General features: G+C 43.2%; 2 non-coding genes across 2 annotated transcripts; both read right to left on the bottom strand.

Annotated features, from left to right (window-relative positions):
• Positions 1-10,279: 10,279 nt before the first annotated feature.
• TRNAF-GAA (transfer RNA phenylalanine (anticodon GAA)) lies at positions 10,280-10,352 on the bottom strand. The gene has a single exon. It is a non-coding gene; the product is annotated as a tRNA-Phe (tRNA).
• A 13,585-nt stretch (positions 10,353-23,937) lies between these two features.
• Positions 23,938-24,020, bottom strand: TRNAL-CAG (transfer RNA leucine (anticodon CAG)). Its single transcript has one exon. It is a non-coding gene; the product is annotated as a tRNA-Leu (tRNA).
• Between the last annotated feature and the right edge of the window lie 53 nt (positions 24,021-24,073).

The raw sequence follows: 24,073 nt of genomic DNA, 5'->3' as shown, positions 1-24,073 counted from the left end.
AGGCAATTTAAAATTGGTTCCAGGGGAACACGGGCAGCAGTAGACAGGTCAGTGGAGGCCTAGTGGAAGGAGGGACCGCAGACAGGCTTCGAAGCCCTAACATAATAAATTGGGCTGGCTGTAGGCAATTTAAAATTGGTTCCAGGGGAACCCGGGCAGCAGTAGACAGGTCAGTGGAGGCCTAGTGGAAGGAGGGACCGCAGACAGGCTTCGAAGCCCTAACATAATAAATTGGGCTGGCTGTAGGCAATTTAAAATTGGTTCCAGGGGAACCCGGGCAGCAGTAGACAGGTCAGTGGAGGCCTAGTGGAAGGAGGGACCGCAGACAGGCTTCGAAGCCCTAACATAATAAATTGGGCTGGCTGTAGGCAATTTAAAATTGGTTCCAGGGGAACCCGCGCAGCATTAGACAGGTCAGTGGAGGCCTAGTGGAAGGAGGGACCACAGACAGGCTTCGAAGCCCTAACATAATAAATTGGGCTGGCTGTAGGCAATTTAAAATTGGTTCCAGGGGAACCCGGGCAGCAGTAGACAGGTCAGTGGAAGCCTAGTGGAAGGAGGGACCGCAGACAGGCTTCGAAGCCCTAACATAATAAATTGGGCTGGCTGTAGGCAATTTAAAATTGGTTCCAGGGGAACCCGGGCAGCAGTAGACAGGTCAGTGGAGGCCTAGTGGAAGGAGTGACCGCAGACAGGCTTCGAAGGCCTAACATAAGAAAAATGTCAATACAATGGTATTGACAGTGCCAGGCATTGAAGGATGTCAGCGCATAGACTAAACATTGGTGGAGCTGTGAGAGAAAATTTTGCAAGTGGTGTTTGACCTGGGGAGGGGACTGTCTTGTGGCCGGCGGTACAGGCCCAGGGCCCCTCATATTACAACGGTGTGTCTGACGTTGGGTGCGCACCACCACCGCCAGACACTTTATTGTACTATGAGGGACCTAGTGGCAGTGCCGTCGACCAAAAGCGGGCACACCCACCTCTTCAGACAAACAGTACTCTCACGGGTGCTGGCGCCAAGTGGCGATACCACGGCCCCGTGTGGGGACTTTGGCCATTTAGGGAGGTGTTAACATGTCGGATACTGGACAATCAGGTGCTGCAAATTACGAGATTGGAAAAGCCGTTCAGAATAGTCCACAGGCAAGACCTTTACATAGGAAAGCTAGGTGTCAGCCGGGCAAGGTGGGGCAAAAGATTTCGAAATCCAGTTGTGGTTCATTTTAATGAAGGTTAGATCATCTACATTTTGGGTAGCCAGACGAGTCCTTTTTTCTGTTAGTATTGAACCTGCAGCACTGAATACTCTTTCTGATAGGACACTAGCTGCCGGGCAAGCAAGCTCCTGCAATGCATATTCTGCCAATTCTGGCCAGGTGTCTAATTTTGATGCCCAGTAATCAAATGGGAATGACGGTTGAGGGAGAACATCGATAAGGGATGAAAAATAGTTAGTAACCATACTGGACAAATGTTGTTTCCTGTCACTTTGAATTGATGCTGCAGTACCTGTCCTGTCTGCGGTCATAGGAAAATCACTCCACAACCTGGTCAGAAAACCCCTCTGGCCAACGACACTTCTGATTTCTGCCCCTCTAACACCTCTGATCTGCTGGCCCCTGCAGCTCGTGTTAGAACGATCACGGGCGCTGTGTGCAGGGAATGCCAGAAGCAAACGGTCAACAAGAGTTGATTGTTTGGTTTCTAATATTAGTTCCAAGTTCTCATGTGGCATTATATTTTGCAATTTGCCTTTATAGCGAGGATCAAGGAGGCAGGCCAACCAGTAATCGTCATCGTTCATCATTTTTGTTATGCGTGTGTCCCTTTTGAGGATACGTAAGGCATAATCCGCCATGTGGGCCAAAGTTCCAGTTCTCAAATCTGTGGTTGTGCTTGGTTGAGGGGCAGTTTCTGGCAAATCCACGTCACTTGTGTCCCTCCAAAAACCAGAACCCGGCCTTGCCGCGCCACCAATTTCCAGTGGCCCCGGAAAAGCTTCCTCATTAAAAATATAATCATCCCCATCATCCTCCTCGTCCTCCTCCTCCTCTTCGCCCGCTACCTCGTCCTGTACACTGCCCTGGCCAGACAATGGCTGACTGTCATCAAGGCTTTCCTCTTCCTCAGCTGCAGACGCCTGATCCTTTATGTGCGTCAAACTTTGCATCAGCAGACGCATTAGGGGGATGCTCATGCTTATTATGGCTTTGTCTGCCCTAACCAGCCGTGTGCATTCCTCAAAACACTGAAGGACTTGACACATGTCTTGAATCTTCGACCACTGCACACCTGACAACTCCATGTCTGCCATCCTACTGCCTGCCCGTGTATGTGTATCCTCCCCCAAAAACATAACAGCCCGCCTCTGTTCACACAGTCTCTGAAGCATGTGCAGTGTTGAGTTCCACCTTGTTGCAACGTCTATGATTAGGCGATGCTGGGGAAGGTTCAAAGAACGCTGATAGGTCTGCATACGGCTGGAGTGTACGGGCGAACGGCGGATATGTGAGCAAAGTCCACGCACTTTGAGGAGCAGGTCGGATAACCCCGGATAACTTTTCAGGAAGCACTGCACCACCAGGTTTAAGGTGTGAGCCAGGCAAGGAATGTGTTTCAGTTGGGAAATGGAGATGGCAGCCATGAAATTCCTTCCGTTATCACTCACTACCTTGCCTGCCTCAAGATCTACAGTGCCCAGCCACAACTGCGTTTCTTTCTGCAAGAACTCGGACAGAACTTCAGCGGTGTGTCTGTTGTCGCCCAAACACTTCATAGCCAACACAGCCTGCTGACGTTTGCCAGTAGCTGCCCCATAATGGGAGACCTGGTGTGCAACAGTGGCAGCTGCGGATGGAGTGGTTGTGCGACTGCGGTCTGTGGACGAGGTCTCGCTTCTGCAGGAGGACGAGGAGGAGGAGGGGGTGCGAATGGCTACAGCCAACTGTTTCCTAGACCGTGGGCTAGGCAGAACTGTCCCAAACTTGCTGTCCCCTGTGGACCCTGCATCCACAACATTCACCCAGTGTGCCGTGATGGACACGTAACGTCCCTGGCCATGCCTACTGGTCCATGCATCTGTTGTCAGGTGCACCTTTGTGCTCACAGATTGCCTGAGTGCATGGACGATGCGCTCTTTAACATGCTGGTGGAGGGCTGGGATGGCTTTTCTGGAAAAAAAGTGTCGACTGGGTAGCTCGTAGCGTGGTACAGCGTAGTCCATCAGGGCTTTGAAAGCTTCGCTTTCAACTAACCGGTAGGGCATCATCTCTAACGAGATTAGTCTAGCTATGTGGGCGTTCAAACCCTGTGTACGCGGATGCGAGGCTAAGTACTTCCTTTTTCTAACCATAGTCTCATGTAGGGTGAGCTGGACTGGAGAGCTGGAGATCGTGGAACTAGCGGGGGTGCCGGTGGACATGGCAGACTGAGAGACGGTGGGAGATGGTATTGTTGCCGCCGGTGCACTAGATGCAGTGTTTCCTACTACGAAACTGGTGATTCCCTGACCCTGACTTCTTTGGCCTGGCAAAGAAACCTGCACAGATACTGCAGGTGGTGCAGAAAATGGTGGCCCTACACTGCCGGAAGGGATGTTGCGTTGATGACTAGCTTCATTGGCCGAGGGTGCTACAACCTTAAGGGACGTTTGGTAGTTAGTCCAAGCTTGCAAATACATGGTGGTTAAATGTCTATGCATGCAACTTGTATTGAGACTTTTCAGATTCTGCCCTCTGCTTAAGGTAGTTGAACATTTTTGACAGATGACTTTGCGCTGATCAATTGGATGTTGTTTAAAAAAATGCCAGACTGCACTCTTTCTAGCATCGGATACCTTTTCAGGCATTGCAGACTGAGCTTTAACCGGATGGCCACGCTGTCCTCCAACAGGTTTTGACTTTGCCACGTGTTTTGGGCAAGATAAGGGCCCGGCAGATGGAACCTGTTGCGATGTTGATGCCTGCTGCGGCCCCTCCTCCTCCGCTTCAGAACTGCTGCTGCCTGCACCCTGTTCCCCCAATGGCTGCCAATCGGGGTCAAGAACTGGGTCATCTATTACCTCTTCTTGTAGCTCGTGTGCAACTTCGTCTGTGTCACCGTGTCGGTCGGTGGTATAGCGTTCGTGATGGGGCAACATAGTCTCATCAGTGTCTGATTCTTGATCAGCACCCTGCGAGGGCAATGTTGTGGTCTGAGTCAAAGGACCAGCATAGTAGTCTGGCTGTGGCTGTGCATCAGTGCACTCCATGTCAGATTCAACTTGTAATGGGCATGGACTGTTAACTGCTTCACTTTCTAAGCCAGGGACGGTATGTGTAAAGAGCTCCATGGAGTAACCCGTTGTGTCGCCTGCTGCATTCTTCTCTGTTGTTGTTTTTGCTGAAGAGGACAAGGAAGCGACTTGTCCCTGACCGTGAACATCCACTAACGACGCGCTGCTTTTACTTTTACCAGTTTCACGAGAGGAGGCAAAAGAGCTAGAGGCTGAGTCAGCAAGATAAGCCAAAACTTGCTCTTGCTGCTCCGGCTTTAAAAGCGGTTTTCCTACTCCCAGAAAAGGGAGCGTTCGAGGCCTTGTGTAGCCAGACGACGAACCTGGCTCCACAGCTCCAGACTTAGGTGCAATATTTTTTTTCCCACGACCACCTGATGCTCCACCACTACCACTACCCTCATTACCAGCTGACAATGAACGCCCCCGGCCACGACCTCTTCCACCAGACTTCCTCATTGTTTTAAAAACGTTACCAAACTAACGGTATTTGTTGCAGTCACACAACTTACACGGTGAGCTATAACTTCAGTATGATTTAGCTACCCCTTTACAGGTGGGTGAGACCACAACGAAAATCAGGCACAATGTTACACACTCTGATGTTGGTGGCAACAAATGAGAGAGATGCCACACACGCAGGACTGTCACTGAAGCGCAAATGTAAATATTAATCTCCCACTGATTTGTGTTTTTTTTTTAAAAAAGGAGACTTTAGAAAAAAAAAAAAAAATTTTTTAAGGAAGAATTTATAAACCAAATAAAATGAAATGATTTTTTCAGGGAGAATTTAGAAAACAAATAAAACATAAAATAGCCTTTCTAGGGCCCAGTGAGTGAGAGAGGACGCACACAGGAGTCAGGAGTGGCACACAAGCCCAGAGGCCAATATTTATCTCCCACTGATTGATTTAGTGATTTTTTCAGGTAGATTTTGGAACCCAAATCAAGCAAAAAAATTAATAGGCTTTCTATGGCCCACAATTGGAGAGAGAGAGATGGCACACCCAGGAGTCAAGACTGGCACACAAGCAGAAAGGGCAATATTAATCTCCCACTGATTTGATTTTTTTTTTTTTTCAGGGAGACTTTAGAAAAAAAAATACAAAAAAATGAATTTTTCAGGAAGAATTTAGAAACAAAATAAAATAAAATGATTGTTTCAGGGAGAATTTAGAAAACAAACAAAAAAAAAATAGGCTTTGTAGGGCCCACTGAGTGAGAGAGGACGCACACAGGAGTCAGGAGTGGCACACAAGCCCAGAGGCCAATATTTATCTCCCACTGATTGATTTAGTGATTTTTTCAGGTAGATTTTGGAACCCAAATCAAGCAAAAAAATTAATAGGCTTTCTATGGCCCACAATTGGAGAGAGAGAGATGGCACACCCAGGAGTCAAGACTGGCACACAAGCAGAAAGGGCAATATTAATCTCCCACTGATTTGATTTTTTTTTTTTTTTCAGGGAGACTTTAGAAAAAAAAATACAAAAAAAATGATTTTTTTCAGGAATAATTTAGAAACCAAATAAAATAAAATGATTTTTTCAGGGAGAATTTAGAAAACAAATAAAACAAAAAATAGGCTTTGTAGGGCCCACTGAGTGAGAGAGGACGCACACAGGAGTCAGGAGTGGCACACAAGCCCAGAGGCCAATATTTATCTCCCACTGATTGATTAAGTGATTTTTTCAGGTAGATTTTGGAACCCAAATCAAGCAAAAAAATTAATAGGCTTTCTATGGCCCACAATTGGAGAGAGAGAGATGCCACACCCAGGAGTCAAGACTGGCACACAAGCAGAAAGGGCAATATTAATCTCCCACTGATTTGTTTTTTTTGTTTTTTTTCTGGGAGACTTTAGAAAAAAAAAATACAAAAAAATGATTTTTTTCAGGAATAATTTAGAAACCAAATAAAATAAAATGATTTTTTCAGGGAGAATTTAGAAAACAAATAAAACAAAAAATAGGCTTTCTAGGGCCCACTGAGTGAGAAAGGACGCACACAGGAGTCAGGAGTGGCACACAAGCCCAGAGGCCAATATTTATCTCCCACTGATTGATTTATTGATTTTTTCAGGTAGAATTTAGAACCCAAATCAACCAAAAAAATAAATAGGCTTTCTATGGCCCACTATTTGTGAGAGAGATGGCACGCTCAGGACTGGCACACAAGCCCAGAGGCCAATATTAATCTCCCACTTTTTTTTTTTTTTCCAGGGAAAATTTATAAACCCAATAAAAAAAATAATAAATAGGCTTTCTATGGCCCACTATCTGAGAGAGAGAGATGGCACGCTTAGGACTGGCACACAAGCCCAAAGGCCAATATTAATCTCCCACTGATTGATTTATTGATTTTTTCAGGTAGATTTTGGAACCCAAATCAAGCAAAAAAATAAATAGGCTTTCTATGGCCCACTGAGAGATGGCACACACAGGAGTAAGGAGTGGCACACAAGCCCTGAGGCCAATATTTTTCTCCCACTGATTGATGTAGTGATTTTTTCAGGCAGATTTTGGAACCCAAATCAAGCTAAAAAAATTATAGGCTTTCTATGGCCCACAATTGGAGAGAGAGAGAGATGGCACACCCAGGAGTCAAGACTGGCACACAAGCAGAAAGGGCAATATTAATCTCCCACTGATTTGTTTTTTGTTTTTTTTTCAGGGAGACTTTAGGAAAAAAAAATAATAGAATAAAATGAATTTTTCAGGAAGAATTCAGAAACCAAATAAAATAAAATGATTTTTTCAGGGAGAATTTAGAAAACAAATAAAACAAAAAAAGGCTTTCTATGGCCCACTGAGTGAGAGTCAGGAGTGGCACACAAGCCCAGAGGCCAATATTTATCTCCCACTGATTGATTTATTGATTTTTTCGGGTAGAATTTAGAACCCAAATCAACCAAAAACATAAATAGGCTTTCTATGGCCCACTATTTGTGAGAGAGATGGCACGCTCAGGACTGGCACACAAGCCCAGAGGCCAATATTAATCTCCCACTTTTTATTTTATTTCAGGGGAAATTTATAAACCCAATAAAAAAATAAATAAATAGGCTTTCTATGGCCCACTATCTGAGAGAGAGAGATGGCACGCTTAGGACTGGCACACAAGCCCAAAGGCAAATATTAATCTCCCTTTTCTTTTTCAGGGAGAATTTATAAAACCAAAAAAAAATAAATAAATAGGCTTTCTATGGCCCACTATTTGTGAGAGAGATGGCACGCTCAGGACTGGCACACAAGCCCAGAGGCCAATATTAATCTCCCACTTTTTTTTTTTGTTCCAGGGAAAATTTATAAACCCAATAAAAAAAAATAAATAGGCTTTCTATGGCCCACTATCTGAGAGAGAGAGATGGCACGCTTAGGACTGGCACACAAGCCCAAAGGCCAATATTAATCTCCCTTTTTTTTTTTCAGGGAGAATTTATAAAACCCCCCCCAAAAAAATAAATAGGCTTTCTATGGCCCACTATTTGTGAGAGAGATGGCACGCTCAGGACTGGCACACAAGCCCAGAGGCCAATATTAATCTCCCACTTTTTTTTTTTTGTTCCAGGGAAAATTTATAAACCCAATAAAAAAATAAATAAATAGGCTTTCTATGGCCCACTATCTGAGAGAGAGAGATGGCACGCTTAGGACTGGCACACAAGCCCAAAGGCCAATATTAATCTCCCTTTTTTTTTCAGGGAGAATTTATAAAACCCAAAAAAAATAAATAAATAGGCTTTCTATGGCCCACTATTTGTGAGAGAGATGGCACGCTCAGGACTGGCACACAAGCCCAGAGGCCAATATTAATCTCCCACTTTTTTTTTTTTGTTCCAGGGAAAATTTATAAACCCAATAAAAAAAATAATAAATAGGCTTTCTATGGCCCACTATCTGAGAGAGAGAGATGGCACGCTTAGGACTGGCACACAAGCCCAAAGGCCAATATTAATCTCCCACTGATTGATTTATTGATTTTTTCAGGTAGAATTTAGAACCCAAATAAAGCAAAAAAAAAAAAATAGGCTTTCTATGGCCCACTGAGTGAGTGATGATGCACACAGGAGTCAGGAGTGGCACACAAGCCCTGAGGCCAATATTTTTCTCCCACTCATTGATGTAGTGATTTTTTCAGGTAGATTTTAGAACCCAAATCAAGCAAAAAAATAAATAGGCTTTCTATGGCCCACTGACTGAGAGATGGCACACACAGGAGTCAAGAGTGGCACACAAGCCCTGAGGCCAATATTTTTCTCCCACTGATTGATGTAGTGATTTTTTCAGGTAGATTTTATAACCCAAATCAAGCAAAAAAATAAATAGGCTTTCTATGGCCCACTGAGTGAGAGATGGCACACACAGGGATGGCACTCTAGCAGAAATGTCAATCTTAATCTCCCACAAAAAAAAAACAAAACAAAACAGGGAGTGTCCAACAATTACTATCTCCCTGCAGTAATCTCAGCCAGGTATGGCAGGCAGCAATAAGGAGTGGACTGATGCACAAATTAAATAAAAAGTGTGGACAAACAAAAAAGATAGCTGTGCAGAAAGGAAGGAACAAGAGGATTTGTGCTTTGAAAAAAGCAGTTGGTTTGCACAGCGGCGTACACACAGCAATGCAGCTATCAGGGAGCCTTCTAGGGCAGCCCAATGAGCTACAGCGCTGAGGGGGGAAAAAAAAAATGTAGCTTCCACTGTCCCTGCACACCGAAGGTGGTGTTGGGCAGTGGAAATCGCTACAGCACAAGCGGTTTGGTGGTTAATGGACCCTGCCTAACGCTATCCCTGCTTCTGACGAAGCGGCAGCAACCTCTCCCTAAGCTCAGATCAGCAGCAGTAACATGGCGGTCGGTGGGAACGCCCCTTTATAGCCCCTGTGACGCCGCAGACAGCAAGCCAATCACTGCAATGCCCTTCTCTAAGATGGTGGGGACCAGGACCTATGTCATCACGCTGCCCACACTCTGCGTTTACCTTCATTGGCTGAGAAATGGCGCTTTTCGCGTCATTGAAACGCGACTTTGGCGCGAAAGTCGCGTACCGCATGGCCGACCCCACACAGGGGTCGGATCGGGTTTCATGAAACCCGACTTTGCCAAAAGTCGGCGACTTTTGAAAATGAACGACCCGTTTCGCTCAACCCTAGTAATAACTCTGGAATGCTTCTACATATCCCCGTAATTCTGAAAGTGTTTTTTGTGACACATTGTACTTCACATTAACTGTAAATTTAGGTCAATAAACTTTTAGTTTTTTTTCTGTGAAAATATCTAAAGTTTGCTTAAAATTTTGAAATATTAGTCATTTTTATTCTTTGACTGCTTATACCCTTAAACCAACTTGTCGCAACACACAAAAACATTAATAAATAGCATTTTTCATGTGTGTACTTTTTGTCAGCATTAATTTTCAAACCTCCTTTTATTTTGTTAGGATGTTAGAAATGTTAGATTTCTCACAAAATGCGGTGATGCATCATATTTCTTCAGAAACTACCATTTGGCCACACAGCAGGGCTTTGAAAATAAGAGCACTATTTGGGTTTTGGAATGCAGATTTTGCAAGAATAGTTCGCGGTAAAATTTTCAGAGTACCAAAAGTACCAAAACAGCAGAAACCCCCCCCCCCCCCAAAGTGACCCCATTTTAGAAATTACTTCTCACAATGAATTCATATACACCACAGCATTTCATAGTCAAACATATATGGCTGAAATCATTCAGCTAGTGTCTGATACATGATGCCTGTATCAGCTATCCGGTTCCCTTTAAATCCTCTTACAGCTTAGTGAAATGGAAATAAACAAAATAGAGGAAAAATTAAAAAAAAAATAATAATTTGCTCAAAAGGAAAAGCTCCCATTTCTCATCTTTTCAACATTTTATTTTCTGTAGATAGTTAAGATTATTAGGCCTTTTTCATTTTCTTTAAGTCATCAGCCCATGTGCTTTGTTAATTTTCTCCTTAAAATGTAAACAGTGAAGAAAAATTATGTTGCCGAAACCCGGGATCGAACCAGGGACCTTTAGATCTTCAGTCTAACGCTCTCCCAACTGAGCTATTTCGGCCAAACACAAACAACTTTAGGAGTGTTTGACACTCGGCAAATGTCAAGCGAAACCCCTGAAAATGTATATTTTTATTTTTGCTTTGACTGGTTTTTGCAGCGCCTTAGACCACTCGGCCATCCTGACTTCTTGTGGATTTTGCACCTTAGCTCTTTCCAAATTAGTCAGCAGAAATATGACCATCAATTGTTATTGAAAATTATTTTAAAATAATTAATATTACAGTTTTTATTTATATACATTTGTTTAAACTATTAGTTATCAAGCCTATTTTGAGCTAAAAGGCCAAGCCCCATTTGTTAAAAAATATGACATGTATCAATTTATGCAGTAATAACTCTGGAATGCTTCTACATATCCCCGTAATTCTGAAAGTGTTTTTTGTGACACATTGTACTTTACATTAACTGTAAATTTAGGTCAATAAACTTTTAGTTTTTTTCTGTGAAAATATCTAAAGTTTGCTTAAAATTTTGAAATATTAGTCATTTTTATTCTTTGACTGCTTATACCCTTAAACCAACTTAAATTAATTGCATTTTTCATGTGTGTACTTTTTGTCAGCAAAATATCAAATAAAACTTGATGTAACATTAGGCATGCACATTGTGTTTTATGTGCAACCATCACCTGTCTCATAAACACAGGGTTAGAATGAACGTGATGAATAGAGTCAAATTGGAAATGTAAAAAAATCGATATGTAAAAATTGCATTTTTTTTCTACTCATTCACAAAGAGTTAATGAAAGTTATTAACCATGTACAACAAAATGGCAGGAGTTTCAAATAGAAATCATGCTGCAAAAACTAGTCAAAGCAAAAATAAAAATATACATTTTCAGGGGTTTCGCTTGACATTTGCCGAGTGTCAAACACTCCTAAAATTGTTTGTGGATGTGGAATCTCCGACCTAATAGGGAAAGAGAACACAACGAGGTGAAATAATCCCTCCCCATTGACCGCCCATAGTATTTTTATGGTGCCAAGACAGCTAACATTTGCACATAAAAACTATTACACAATCTTAGAGTTCCGTTTATAGATGACAATTTCAGATTCACCCCAAAAACTCCCAGGTAGTTGTAACTTAGGGATCAGGTTTTTTAAGGTTTGGTTTGAGCCCCATCTAATCAATAACTGTAGAGAATCTGTATAGTTTCATGAAACGAAAATGTGATGTCATATGTGGGATTTGAACCCACGCCTCCAAGAGAGACTGCGATCTGAACGCAGCGCCTTAGACCGCTCGGCTATCCTGACTTCTTGTGGATTTTGTACCTTAACTCTTTCCAAATTAGTCAGCAGAAATATGACCATCAATTGTCATTGAAAATTATTTTAAAATAATTAATATTACAGTTTTTATTTCTATACATTTGTTTAAACTATTAGTTATCAAGCCTATTTTGAGGTAAAAGGCCAAGCCCCATTTGTTAAAAAATATGACATGTATCACTTTATGCAGTAATAACTCTGGAATGCTTCTACATATCCCCGTAATTCTGAAAGTGTTTTTTGTGACACATTGTACTTTACATTTACTGTAAATTTAGGACAATAAACTTTTAGTTTTTTTCTGTGAAAATATCTAAAGTTTGCTTAAAATTTTGAAATATTAGTCACTTTTATTCTTTGACTGCTTATACCCTTAAACCAACTTGTCGCAACACACAAAAACATTAATAAATAGCATTTTTCATGTGTGTACTTTTTGTCAGCATTAATTTTCAAACCTCCTTTTATTTTGTTAGGATGTTAGAAATGTTAGATTTCTCACAAAATGCGGTGATGCATCATATTTCTTCAGAAACTACCATTTGGCCACACAGCAGGGCTTTGAAAATAAGAGCACTATTCGGGTTTTGGAATGCAGATTTTGCAAGAATAGTTTGCGGTAAAATTTTCAGAGTACCAAACGTACCAAAACAGCAGAAACCCCCCCCAAAGTGACCCCATTTTAGAAATTACTTCTCACAATGAATTCATATACACCACAGCATTTCATAGTCAAAAAAAATGGCTGAAATCATTCAGCTAGTGTCTGATACATGATGCCTGTATCAGCTATCCGGTTCCCATTAAATCCTCTTACAGCTTATTGAAATGGAAATAAACAAAATAGAGGAAAAATTAAAAAAAAATAATAATTTGCTCAAAAGGAAAAGCTCCCATTTCTCATCTTTTCAACATTTTATTTTCTGTAGATAGTTAAGATTTTTAGGCCTTTTTTCATTTTCTTTAAGTCATCAGCCCAAGTGCTTTGTTCATTTTCTCCTTAAAATGTAAACAGTGAAGAAAAATTATGTTGCCGAAACCCAGGATCGAACCAGGGACCTGTAGATCTTCAGTCTAACGCTCTCCCAACTGAGCTATTTCAGCCACACACAAACAACTTTAGGAGTGTTTGACACTCGGCAAATGTCAAGCTAAACCCCTGAAAATGTATATTTTTATTTTTGCTTTGACTAGTTTTTGCAGCATGATTTCTATTTGAAACTCCTGCCATTTTGTTGTACATGTTTAATAACTTTCATTAACTCTTTGTGAATGAGTAGAAAAAAAATGCAAGTTTGACAGATTTTTTTACATTTCCAATTTGACTCTATTCATCACGTTCATTCTAACCCTGTGTTTATGAGACAGGTGATGGTTGCACATAAAACACAATGTGCATGCATAATGTTACAGCAAGTTTTATTTGATATTAGATGCAAATAATTGGAGCAAAAAAGGAGACAAAAATTTAGAGAAAATATTTTAATGATTGTTAACTTTCAATGTGAAAACGTTTGTCCCAAAATGTGCTGAAACTTAGATGTCAGTATCGCATGCGCATTTCAGACTTTTTAATCTATGATTACCTACTTTTTCAGCTTTTGTTTATTAAGTACTGTTATGGTCTATTGAGGAATGAGGTAAACAAATATGAAATTAGACTTACCTGCAATTCAGTTTATAGAAATCTCCCAGAACAACCCCATAGGATGTGGAATCTCCGACCTAATAGGGAAAGAGAACACAAAGAGGTGAAATAATCCTCCCCATTCACTGCCCATAGTATTTTTATGGTGCCAAGACAGCTAACATATGCACATAAAACCTATTTCACAATCCTAGAGTTCCGTTTATAGATGACAATTTCAGATTCACCCCAAAAACTTCCAGGTAGTCATCACTTTGGGATCAGGTTTTTTAAGGCCCATTGCTAAGTTTAGTTTCAGCCCCATCTAATCAATTTCTGAAGGGAATCTGTATAGTTTCATGAAACGACAAGGTGATGTCAGAAGTGGGATTTGCATGTAAAGAAGCTGCGGAGACACCATCACGAGTTTCTCGACGCAAGCAGTGAATAGCCAGGCCTTTCCCCGGGAAGGAACAACCACGGGAAGGGCAGCATCCTATGAAGGAAAGCCACCTATGCCAAGCATGGTATCCATCCACAGACAGCTGTTTCGGGGTTTTTGCCCCTCATCAGTGTGGAGTAGGAATCTGGCTATTAGGAGCAGTGCCTAGTAAAAGGCTATAAAGGCAGAGATGATTGGCCTCGGGGAGACCAAAACATCCAACACCACGGAGACACCATCACGTGTTTCTCAACACAGTGATTCCAGAACACTGCCCCCATCCCTTATGGGAAATATGCAGATGCATGTAAAGAAGCTGCGGAGACACCATCACGAGTTTCTCGACGCAAGCAGTGAAGAGCCAGGCCTTTCCCCGGGAAGGAACAACCACGGGAAGGGCAGCATCCTATGAAGGAAAGCCACCTATGCCAAGCATGGTATCCATCCACAGACAGCTGTTTCGGGGTTTTTGCCCCTCATCAGTGTGGAGTAGGAATCTGGCTATTAGGAGCAGTGCCTAGTAAAAGGCTATAAAGGCAGAGATGATTGGCCTCGGGGAGACCAAAACATCCAACACCACGGAGACACCATCACGTGTTTCTCAACGCAGTGATTCCAGAACACTGCCCCCATCCCTTATGGGAAATATGCAGATGCATGTAAAGAAGCTGCGGAGACACCATCACGAGTTTCTCGACGCAAGCAGTGAATAGCCAGGCCTTTCCCCGGGAAGGAACAACCACGGGAAGGGCAGCATCCTATGAAGGAAAGCCACCTATGCCAAGCATGGTATCCATCCACAGACAGCTGTTTCGGGGTTTTTGCCCCTCATCAGTGTGGAGTAGGAATCTGGCTATTAGGAGCAGTGCCTAGTAAAAGACTATAAAGGCAGAGATGATTGGCCTCGGGGAGTCCAAAACATCCAACACCACGGAGACACCATCACGTGTTTCTCAACGCAGTGATTCCAGAACACTGCCCCCATCCCTTATGGGAAATATGCAGATGCATGTAAAGAAGCTGCGGAGACACCATCACGAGTTTCTCGACGCAAGCAGTGAATAGCCAGGCCTTTCCCCGGGAAGGAACAACCACGGGAAGGGCAGCATCCTATGAACGAAAGCCACCTATGCCAAGCATGGTATCCATCCACAGACAGCTGTTTCGGGGTTTTTGCCCCTCATCAGTGTGGAGTAGGAATCTGGCTATTAGGAGCAGTGCCTAGTAAAAGGCTATAAAGGCAGAGATGATTGGCCTCGGGGAGACCAAAACATCCAACACCACGGAGACACCATCACGTGTTTCTCAACGCAGTGATTCCAGAACACTGCCCCCATCCCTTATGGGAAATATGCAGATGCATGTAAAGAAGCTGCGGAGACACCATCACGAGTTTCTCGACGCAAGCAGTGAAGAGCCAGGCCTTTCCCCGGGAAGGAACAACCACGGGAAGGGCAGCATCCTGCTTGCGTTGAGAAACTCGTGATGGTGTCTCCGCAGCTTCTTTACATGCATCTGCATATTTCCCATAAGGGATGGGGGCAGTGTTATGGAATCACTGCGTTGAGAAACACGTGATGGTGTCTCTGTGGTGTTGGATGTTTTGGTCTCCCCGAGGCCAATCATCTCTGCCTTTATAGCCTTTTACTAGGCACTGCTCCTAATAGCCAGATTCTTACTCCACACTGATGAGGGGCAAAAACCCCGAAACAGCTGTCTGTGGATGGATACCATGCTTGGCATAGGTGGCTTTCCTTCATAGGATGCTGCCCTTCCCGTGGTTGTTCCTTCCCGGGGAAAGGCCTGGCTATTCACTGCTTGCGTCGAGAAACTCGTGATGGTGTCTCCACAGCTTCTTTACATGCATCTGCATATTTCCCATAAGGGATGGGGGCAGTGTTCTGGAATCACTGCGTTGAGAAACACGTGATGGTGTCTCCGTGGTGTTGGATGTTTTGGTCTCCCCGAGGCCAATCATCTCTGCCTTTATAGCCTTTTACTAGGCACTGCTCCTAATAGCCAGATTCCTACTCCACACTGATGAGGGGCAAAAACCCCGAAACAGCTGTCTGTGGATGGATACCATGCTTGGCATAGGTGGCTTTCCTTCATAGGATGCTGCCCTTCCCGTGGTTGTTCCTTCCCGGGGAAAGGCCTGGCTATTCACTGCTTGCGTCGAGAAACTCGTGATGGTGTCTCCGCAGCTTCTTTACATGCATCTGCATATTTCCCATAAGGGATGGGGGCAGTGTTCTGGAATCACTGTGTTGAGAAACACGTGATGGTGTCTCCGTGGTGTTGGATGTTTTGGTCTCCCCGAGGCCAATCATCTCTGCATTTATAGAAGTGGGATTTGAACCCACGCCTCCAAGAGAGACTGCGACCTGAACGCAGCGCCTTAGACCGCTCGGCCATCCTGACTTCTTGTGGATTTTGTACCTTAACTCTTTCCAAATTAGTCAGCAGAAATATGACCATCAATTGTCATTGAAAATTATTTTAAAATAATTAATATTACAGTTTTTATTTCTATGCATTTGTTTAAACTATTAGTTATCAAGCCTATTTTGAGCTAAAAGGCCAAGCCCCATTTGTTAAAAAATATGACATTTATCACTTTATGCAGTAATAACTCTGGAATGCTTCTACATATCTGTTGTGAATTCTGTGGCAGAGCTCCCTCCTGTGGTCACAAGTGGTACTTCGGCTGATTCTCTCTGGGAGCTTCCGTTTGTGGAGGAAACTGGTACTGCTGCTTCTGAGTTTCCTCCCTCAGGTGATCTGGTGAGGTCGTTAGGTGCTTCTCTACTTAACCCCACCTAATGCTTTGATTGATGCTTCCTGTCAATGTTCCAGTGTTGGACTTGTGTTTCTCTGGATCATTCCTGTGGCCTGCTGCTCTGCATAGCTAAGTGCTTCTTTGCTATTTGTTGCTATTTTTTCTGTCCAGCTTGTCCATTTTGTTTTGCTGGAAGCTCTGGGACGCAAAGGGTGTACCTCCGTGCCGTTAGTTCGGTACGGAGGGTCTTTTTGCCCCTTTGTGGGTTTTCTTTAGGGTTTTGTGTAGACCGCAAAGTTATCTTTCCTATCCTCGTTCTGTCTAGAATATCGGGCCTCACTTTGCTGAATCTATTTCATCCCTACGTTTGTCTTTTCATCTTACTCACAGTCATTATATGTGGGGGGCTGCCTTTTCCTTTGGGTTATTTCTCTGAGGCAAGGTAGGCTTGTTTTTTCTATCTTCAGGCTAGTTAGTTTCTCAGGCTGTGCCGAGTTGCATAGGGAGCGTTAGGCGCAATCCACGGCTGCCTCTAGTTGTGTTTGGAGAGGATCAGGGATTGCGGTCTGCAGAGTTCCCACATCTCAGAGCTCGTTCTATTATTTTGGGTTATTGTCAGATCACTGTATGTGCTCTGACCTCCATGTCCATTTTGATACTGAATTGCCTATCATAACAGTACAGGAAGCCAAAAGTACTAATGATTCTCAATAGAGGGAAAATAGAAGTTCTGAGACCATTTTTTTTTCTTGGCTTTGTGTTTTGTCTTTTTTTCCCCTAGACATTTGGGTGGTTCAGTACACAGGTGTAGCGATGGACATTAGAAGTCTGTCTTCATTTGTGGATCAGCTCTCGGCAAGAGTACAAAAGATTCAAGACACTATTGATCAGAAATCTATGTTAGAACCAAGAATTCCTATTCCTGATTTGTTTTTTGGAGATAGAACTAAGTTTCTGAGTTTCAAAAATAATTGTAAGTTATTTCTGGCCTTGAAACCTCGTTCCTCTGGTGATCCAGTTCAACAGGTTTTGATTATTATTTCTTATTTGCGCGGCGACCCTCAGGACTGGGCATTTTCTCTTGCGCCAGGAGATCCTGCATTAAGTAATATCAATGCGTTTTTCCTGGCGCTCGGATTGCTGTACGATGAGCCTAATTCAGTGGATCAGGCAGAAAAGAATTTGCTGGCTCTTTGTCAGGGTCAGGATGAGATAGAGGTATATTGCCAGAAATTTAGAAAATGGTCAGTGCTCACTCAATGGAATGAATCTGCGCTGGAAGCTATGTTCAGAAAGGGTCTCTCTGAAGCCCTTAAGGATGTCATGGTGGGATTTCCTATGCCTGCTGGTTTGAATGAGTCTATGTCTTTGGCTATTCAGATCGGTCGACGCTTGCGTGAGCGTAAATCTGTGCACCATTTGGCGGTATTACCTGAGCTTAAACCTGAGCCTATGCAGTGCGATAGGACTTTGACCAGAGTTGAACGGCAAGAACACAGACGTCTGAATGGGCTGTGTTTCTACTGTGGTGATTCCACTCATGCTATCTCTGATTGTCCTAAGCGCACTAAGCGGTTCGCTAGGTCTGCCACCATTGGTACGGTACAGTCAAAATTTCTTCTGTCCGTTACCTTGATCTGCTCTTTGTCATCATATTCTGTCATGGTGTTTGTGGATTCAGGCGCTGCTCTGAATTTGATGGACTTGGAATATGCTAAGCGTTGTGGGTTTTTCTTGGAGCCCTTGCAGTGTCCTATTCCATTGAGAGGTATTGATGCTACGCCTTTGGCCAAGAATAAGCCTCAATACATGACCCAGCTGACCATGTGCATGGCTCCTGCACATCAGGAGGATATTCGCTTTCTGGTGTTGCATAATCTGCATGATGTGGTCGTGTTGGGGTTGCCATGGCTACAAGCCCATAATCCAGTATTGGATTGGAAATCCATGTCGGTGTCCAGCTGGGGTTGTCAGGGGGTACATGGTGATGTTCCATTTTTGTCAATTTCGTCATCCACCCCTTCTGAGGTTCCAGAGTTCTTGTCTGATTACCGGGATGTATTTGATGAGCCCAAGTCCGATGCCCTACCTCCGCATAGGGATTGTGATTGTGCTATCAATTTGATTCCTGGTGGTAAATTCCCAAAAGTTCGACTGTTTAATTTATCCGTGCCTGAGCACACCGCTATGCGCAGTTATGTGAAGGAATCCCTGGAGAAGGGGCATATTCGCCCGTCATCGTCGCCATTAGGAGCAGGGTTCTTTTTTGTAGCCAAAAAGGATGGTTCGCTGAGACCTTGTATAGATTATCGGCTTCTTAATAAGATCACTGTTAAATTTCAGTACCCCTTGCCTTTGATATCTGATTTGTTTGCTCGGATTAAGGGGGCTAGTTGGTTCACCAAGATTGATCTTCGTGGTGCGTATAATCTGGTGCGAATCAGGCGAGGCGATGAATGGAAAACTGCATTTAATACGCCCGAGGGTCATTTTGAGTATCTAGTGATGCCATTCGGACTTGCCAATGCTCCATCAGTGTTTCAGTCCTTTATGCATGACATCTTCCGAGAGTACCTGGATAAATTCCTGATTGTGTACTTGGATGACATTTTGATCTTCTCAGATGATTGGGAGTCTCATGTGAAACAGGTCAGAACGGTTTTTCAGGTCCTGCGTGCTAATTCTTTGTTTGTGAAGGGATCAAAGTGTCTCTTTGGTGTGCAGAAGGTTTCATTTTTGGGGTTCATCTTTTCCCCTTCTACTATCGAGATGGATCCTGTTAAGGTCCAAGCCATCCATGATTGGACTCAGCCGACATCTCTGAAAAGTCTGCAAAAGTTCCTGGGCTTTGCTAATTTTTATCGTCGCTTCATCTGCAATTTTTCTAGTATTGCCAAACCATTGACCGATTTGACCAAGAAGGGTGCTGATTTGGTCAATTGGTCTTCTGCTGCTGTGGAAGCTTTTCAAGAGTTGAAGCGTCGTTTTTCTTCTGCCCCTGTGTTGTGTCAACCTGATGTTTCTCTTCCGTTCCAGGTCGAGGTTGATGCATCTGAGATTGGAGCAGGGGCTGTTTTGTCGCAGAGAGGTTCTGATTGTTCAGTGATGAAACCATGCGCTTTTTTTTCCAGGAAGTTTTCGCCTGCTGAGCGGAATTATGATGTGGGCAACCGAGAGTTGCTGGCCATGAAGTGGGCATTCGAGGAGTGGCGTCATTGGCTTGAAGGAGCTAAGCATCGCGTGGTGGTATTGACTGATCATAAGAACCTGACTTATCTCGAGTCTGCTAAGCGTTTGAATCCTAGACAGGCTCGTTGGTCGCTGTTTTTCGCCCGTTTTGACTTTGTGATTTCGTACCTTCCGGGCTCTAAAAATGTGAAGGCGGATGCTCTGTCTAGGAGTTTTGTGCCCGACTCTCCGGGTTTATCTGAGCCGGCAGGTATCCTCAAGGAAGGAGCAATTGTGTCTGCCATCTCCCCTGATTTGCGGCGGGTGCTGCAAAAATTTCAGGCTAATAAACCTGATCGTTGTCCAGCGGAGAAACTGTTTGTCCCGGATAGGTGGACAAATAAAGTGATCTCTGAGGTTCATTGTTCGGTGTTGGCTGGTCATCCTGGAATCTTTGGTACCAGAGAGTTAGTGGCTAGATCCTTTTGGTGGCCATCTCTGTCGCGGGATGTGCGTTCTTTTGTGCAGTCCTGTGGGATTTGTGCTCGGGCTAAGCCCTGCTGTTCTCGTGCCAGTGGGTTGCCTTTGCCCTTGCCGGTCCCGAAGAGACCTTGGACACATATCTCTATGGATTTTATTTCAGATCTTCCCGTCTCTCAAAAGATGTCAGTCATTTGGGTGGTCTGTGATCGCTTTTCTAAGATGGTCCATCTGGTACCCTTGTCCAAGTTGCCTTCCTCCTCTGATTTGGTGCCATTGTTCTTCCAGCATGTGGTTCGTTTGCATGGCATTCCAGAAAATATCGTTTCTGACAGAGGTTCCCAGTTTGTTTTGAGGTTTTGGCGAGCCTTTTGTGGTAGGATGGGCATTGACTTGTCTTTTTCCTCGTCTTTTTATCCTCAGACTAATGGCCAGACCGAACGAACCAATCAGACCTTGGAAACCTATCTGAGATGCTTTGTTTCTGCCGATCAGGATGACTGGGTGTCCTTTTTGCCTTTGGCTGAGTTCGCCCTTAATAATCGGGCCAGCTCGGCTACCTTGGTTTCGCCATTTTTCTGCAATTCTGGGTTCCATCCTCGTTTCTCTTCAGGACAGGTTGAGTCTTCGGACTGTCCTGGTGTGGATACTGTGGTGGACAGGTTGCAGCAGATTTGGACTCATGTAGTGGACAATTTGACCTTGTCCCAGGAGAAGGCTCAACGTTTCGCTAATCGCAGACGCCGTGTGGGTCCCCGACTTCGTGTTGGGGATCTGGTTTGGTTATCTTCTCGTCATATTCCTATGAAGGTTTCCTCTCCGAAGTTTAAACCTCATTTCATTGGTCCTTATAGGATTTCTGAGGTTATTAATCCTGTGTCTTTTCGTCTGACCCTCCCAGATTCTTTTTTCATACATAACGTCTTCCATAGGTGATTGTTGCGGAGATACGTGGCACCTATGGTTCCATCTGTTGACCCTCCTGCCCCGGTTTTGGTGTAGGGGGAATTGGAGTATATTGTGGAGAAGATTTTGGATTCTCGTGTTTCAAGACGGAAACTCCAGTATCTGGTTAAATGGAAGGGTTATGCTCAGGAGGATAATTCCTGGGTTTTTGCCTCTGATGTCCATGCTCCCGATCTTGTTCGTGCCTTTCATGTGGCTCATCCTGGTCGGCCTGGAGGCTCTGGTGAGGGTTCGGTGACCCCTCCTCAAGGGGGGGTACTGTTGTGAATTCTGTGGCAGAGCTCCCTCCTGTGGTCACAAGTGGTACTTCGGCTGATTCTCTCTGGGAGCTTCCGTTTGTGGAGGAAACTGGTACTGCTGCTTCTGAGTTTCCTCCCTCAGGTGATCTGGTGAGGTCGTTAGGTGCTTCTCTACTTAACCCCACCTAATGCTTTGATTCATGCTTCCTGTCAATGTTCCAGTGTTGGACTTGTGTTTCTCTGGATCATTCCTGTGGCCTGCTGCTCTGCATAGCTAAGTGCTTCTTTGCTATTTGTTGCTATTTTTTCTGTCCAGCTTGTCCATATTGTTTTGCTGGAAGCTCTGGGACGCAAAGGGTGTACCTCCGTGCCGTTAGTTCGGTACGGAGGGTCTTTTTGCCCCTTTGCGTGGTTTTCTTTAAGGTTTTGTGTAGACCGCAAAGTTATCTTTCCTATCCTCGTTCTGTCTAGAATATCGGGCCTCACTTTGCTGAATCTATTTCATCCCTACGTTTGTCTTTTCATCTTACTCACAGTCATTATATGTGGGGGGCTGCCTTTTCCTTTGGGTTATTTCTCTGAGGCAAGGTAGGCTTGTTTTTTCTATCTTCAGGCTAGTTAGTTTCTCAGGCTGTGCCGAGTTGCATAGGTAGCGTTAGGCGCAATCTACGGCTGCCTCTAGTTGTGTTTGGAGAGGATCAGGGATTGCGGTCTGCAGAGTTCCCACGTCTCAGAGCTCGTTCTATTATTTTGGGTTATTGTCAGATCACTGTATGTGCTCTGACCTCCATGTCCATTGTGATACTGAATTGCCTATCATAACACATATCCCCATAATTCTGAAAGTGTTTTTGTGACACATTGTACTTTACATTAACTGTAAATTTAGGTCAATAAACTTTTAGTTTTTTTCTGTGAAAATATCTAAAGTTTGCTTAAAATTTTGAAATATTAGTCATTTTTATTCTTTGACTGCTTATACCCTTAAACCAACTTGTCGCAACACACAAAAACATTAATAAATAGCATTTTTCATGTGTGTACTTTTTGTCAGCTTTAATTTTCAAACCTCCTTTTATTTTGTTAGGATGTTAGAAATGTTAGATTTCTCACAAAATGCGGTGATGCATCATATTTCTTCAGAAACTACCATTTGGCCACACAACAGGGCTTTGAAAATAAGAGCACTATTCGGGTTTTGGAATGCAGATTTTGCAAGAATAGTTTGCGGTAAAATTTTCAGAGTACCAAACGTACCAAAACAGCAGAAACCCCCCCCCCCCCAAAGTGACCCCATTTAAGAAATTACTTCTCACAATGAATTCATATACACCACAGCATTTCATAGTCAAACATACATGGCTGAAATCATTCAGCTAGTGTCTGATACATGATGCCTGTATCAGCTATCTGGTTCCCATTAAATCCTCTTACAGCTTAGTGAAATGGAAATAAACAAAATAGAGGAAAAATTAAAAAAATAAAATAATTTGCTCAAAAGGAAAAGCTCCCATTTCTCATCTTTTCAACATTTTATTTTCTGTAGATAGTTAAGATTTTTAGGCCTTTTTTCATTTTCTTTAAGTCATCAGCCCATGTGCTTTGTTCATTTTCTCCTTAAAATGTAAACAGTGAAGAAAAATTATGTTGCCGAAACCCGGGATCTTTAGATCTTCAGTCTAACGCTCTCCCAACTGAGCTATTTCGGCCAAACACAAACAACTTTAGGAGTGTTTGACACTCGGCAAATGTCAAGCGAAACCCCTGAAAATGTATATTTTTATTTTTGCTTTGACTAGTTTTTGCAGCATGATTTCTATTTGAAACTCCTGCCATTTTGTTGTACATGTTTAATAACTTTCATTAACTCTTTGTGAATGAGTGGAAAAAAAATGCAATTTTGACAGATTTTTTTACATTTCCAATTTGACTCTATTCATCACGTTCATTCTAACCCTGTGTTTATGAGACAGGTGATGGTTGCACATAAAACACAATGTGCATGCATAATGTTACATCAAGTTTTATTTGATATTAGATGCAAATAATTGGAGCAAAAAAGGAGACAAAAATTTAGAGAAAATATTTTAATGATTGTTAACTTTCAATGTGAAAACGTTTGTCCCAAAATGTGCTGAAACTTAGATGTCAGTATCGCATGCGCATTTCAGACTTTTTAATCTATGATTACCTACTTTTTCAGCTTTTGTTTATTAAGTACTGTTATGGTCTATTGAGGAATGAGGTAAACAAATATGAAATTAGACTTACCTGCAATTCAGTTTATAGAAATCTCCCAGAACAGCCCCATAGGATGTGGAATCTCCGACCTAATAGGGAAAGAGAACACAAAGAGGTGAAACAATCCTCCCCATTCACCGCCCATAGTATTTTTATGGTGCCAAGACAGCTAACATATGCACATAAAACCTATTTCACAATCCTAGAGTTCCGTTTATAGATGACAATTTCAGATTCACCCCAAAAACTCCCAGGTAGTCATAACTTTGGGATCAGGTTTTTTAAGGCCCATTGCTAAATTTGGTTTGAGCCCCATCTAATCAATAACTGAAGGGAATCTGTATAGTTTCATGAAACGAAAAGGTGATGTCAGAAGTGGGATTTGAACCCACGCCTCCAAAAGAGACTGCGACCTGAACGCAGCGCCTTAGACCACTCGGCCATTCTGACTTCTTGTGGATTTTGTACCTTAACTCTTTCCAAATTAGTCAGCAGAAATATGA

This window comes from Ranitomeya imitator, chromosome 10 (genome assembly GCF_032444005.1).
Source record: "Ranitomeya imitator isolate aRanImi1 chromosome 10, aRanImi1.pri, whole genome shotgun sequence".
NCBI classification, from domain to species: domain Eukaryota; kingdom Metazoa; phylum Chordata; class Amphibia; order Anura; family Dendrobatidae; genus Ranitomeya; species Ranitomeya imitator.
Note: the sequence above shows the minus strand (reverse complement) of the source record. Positions and strands in the feature narration are given on the sequence as shown.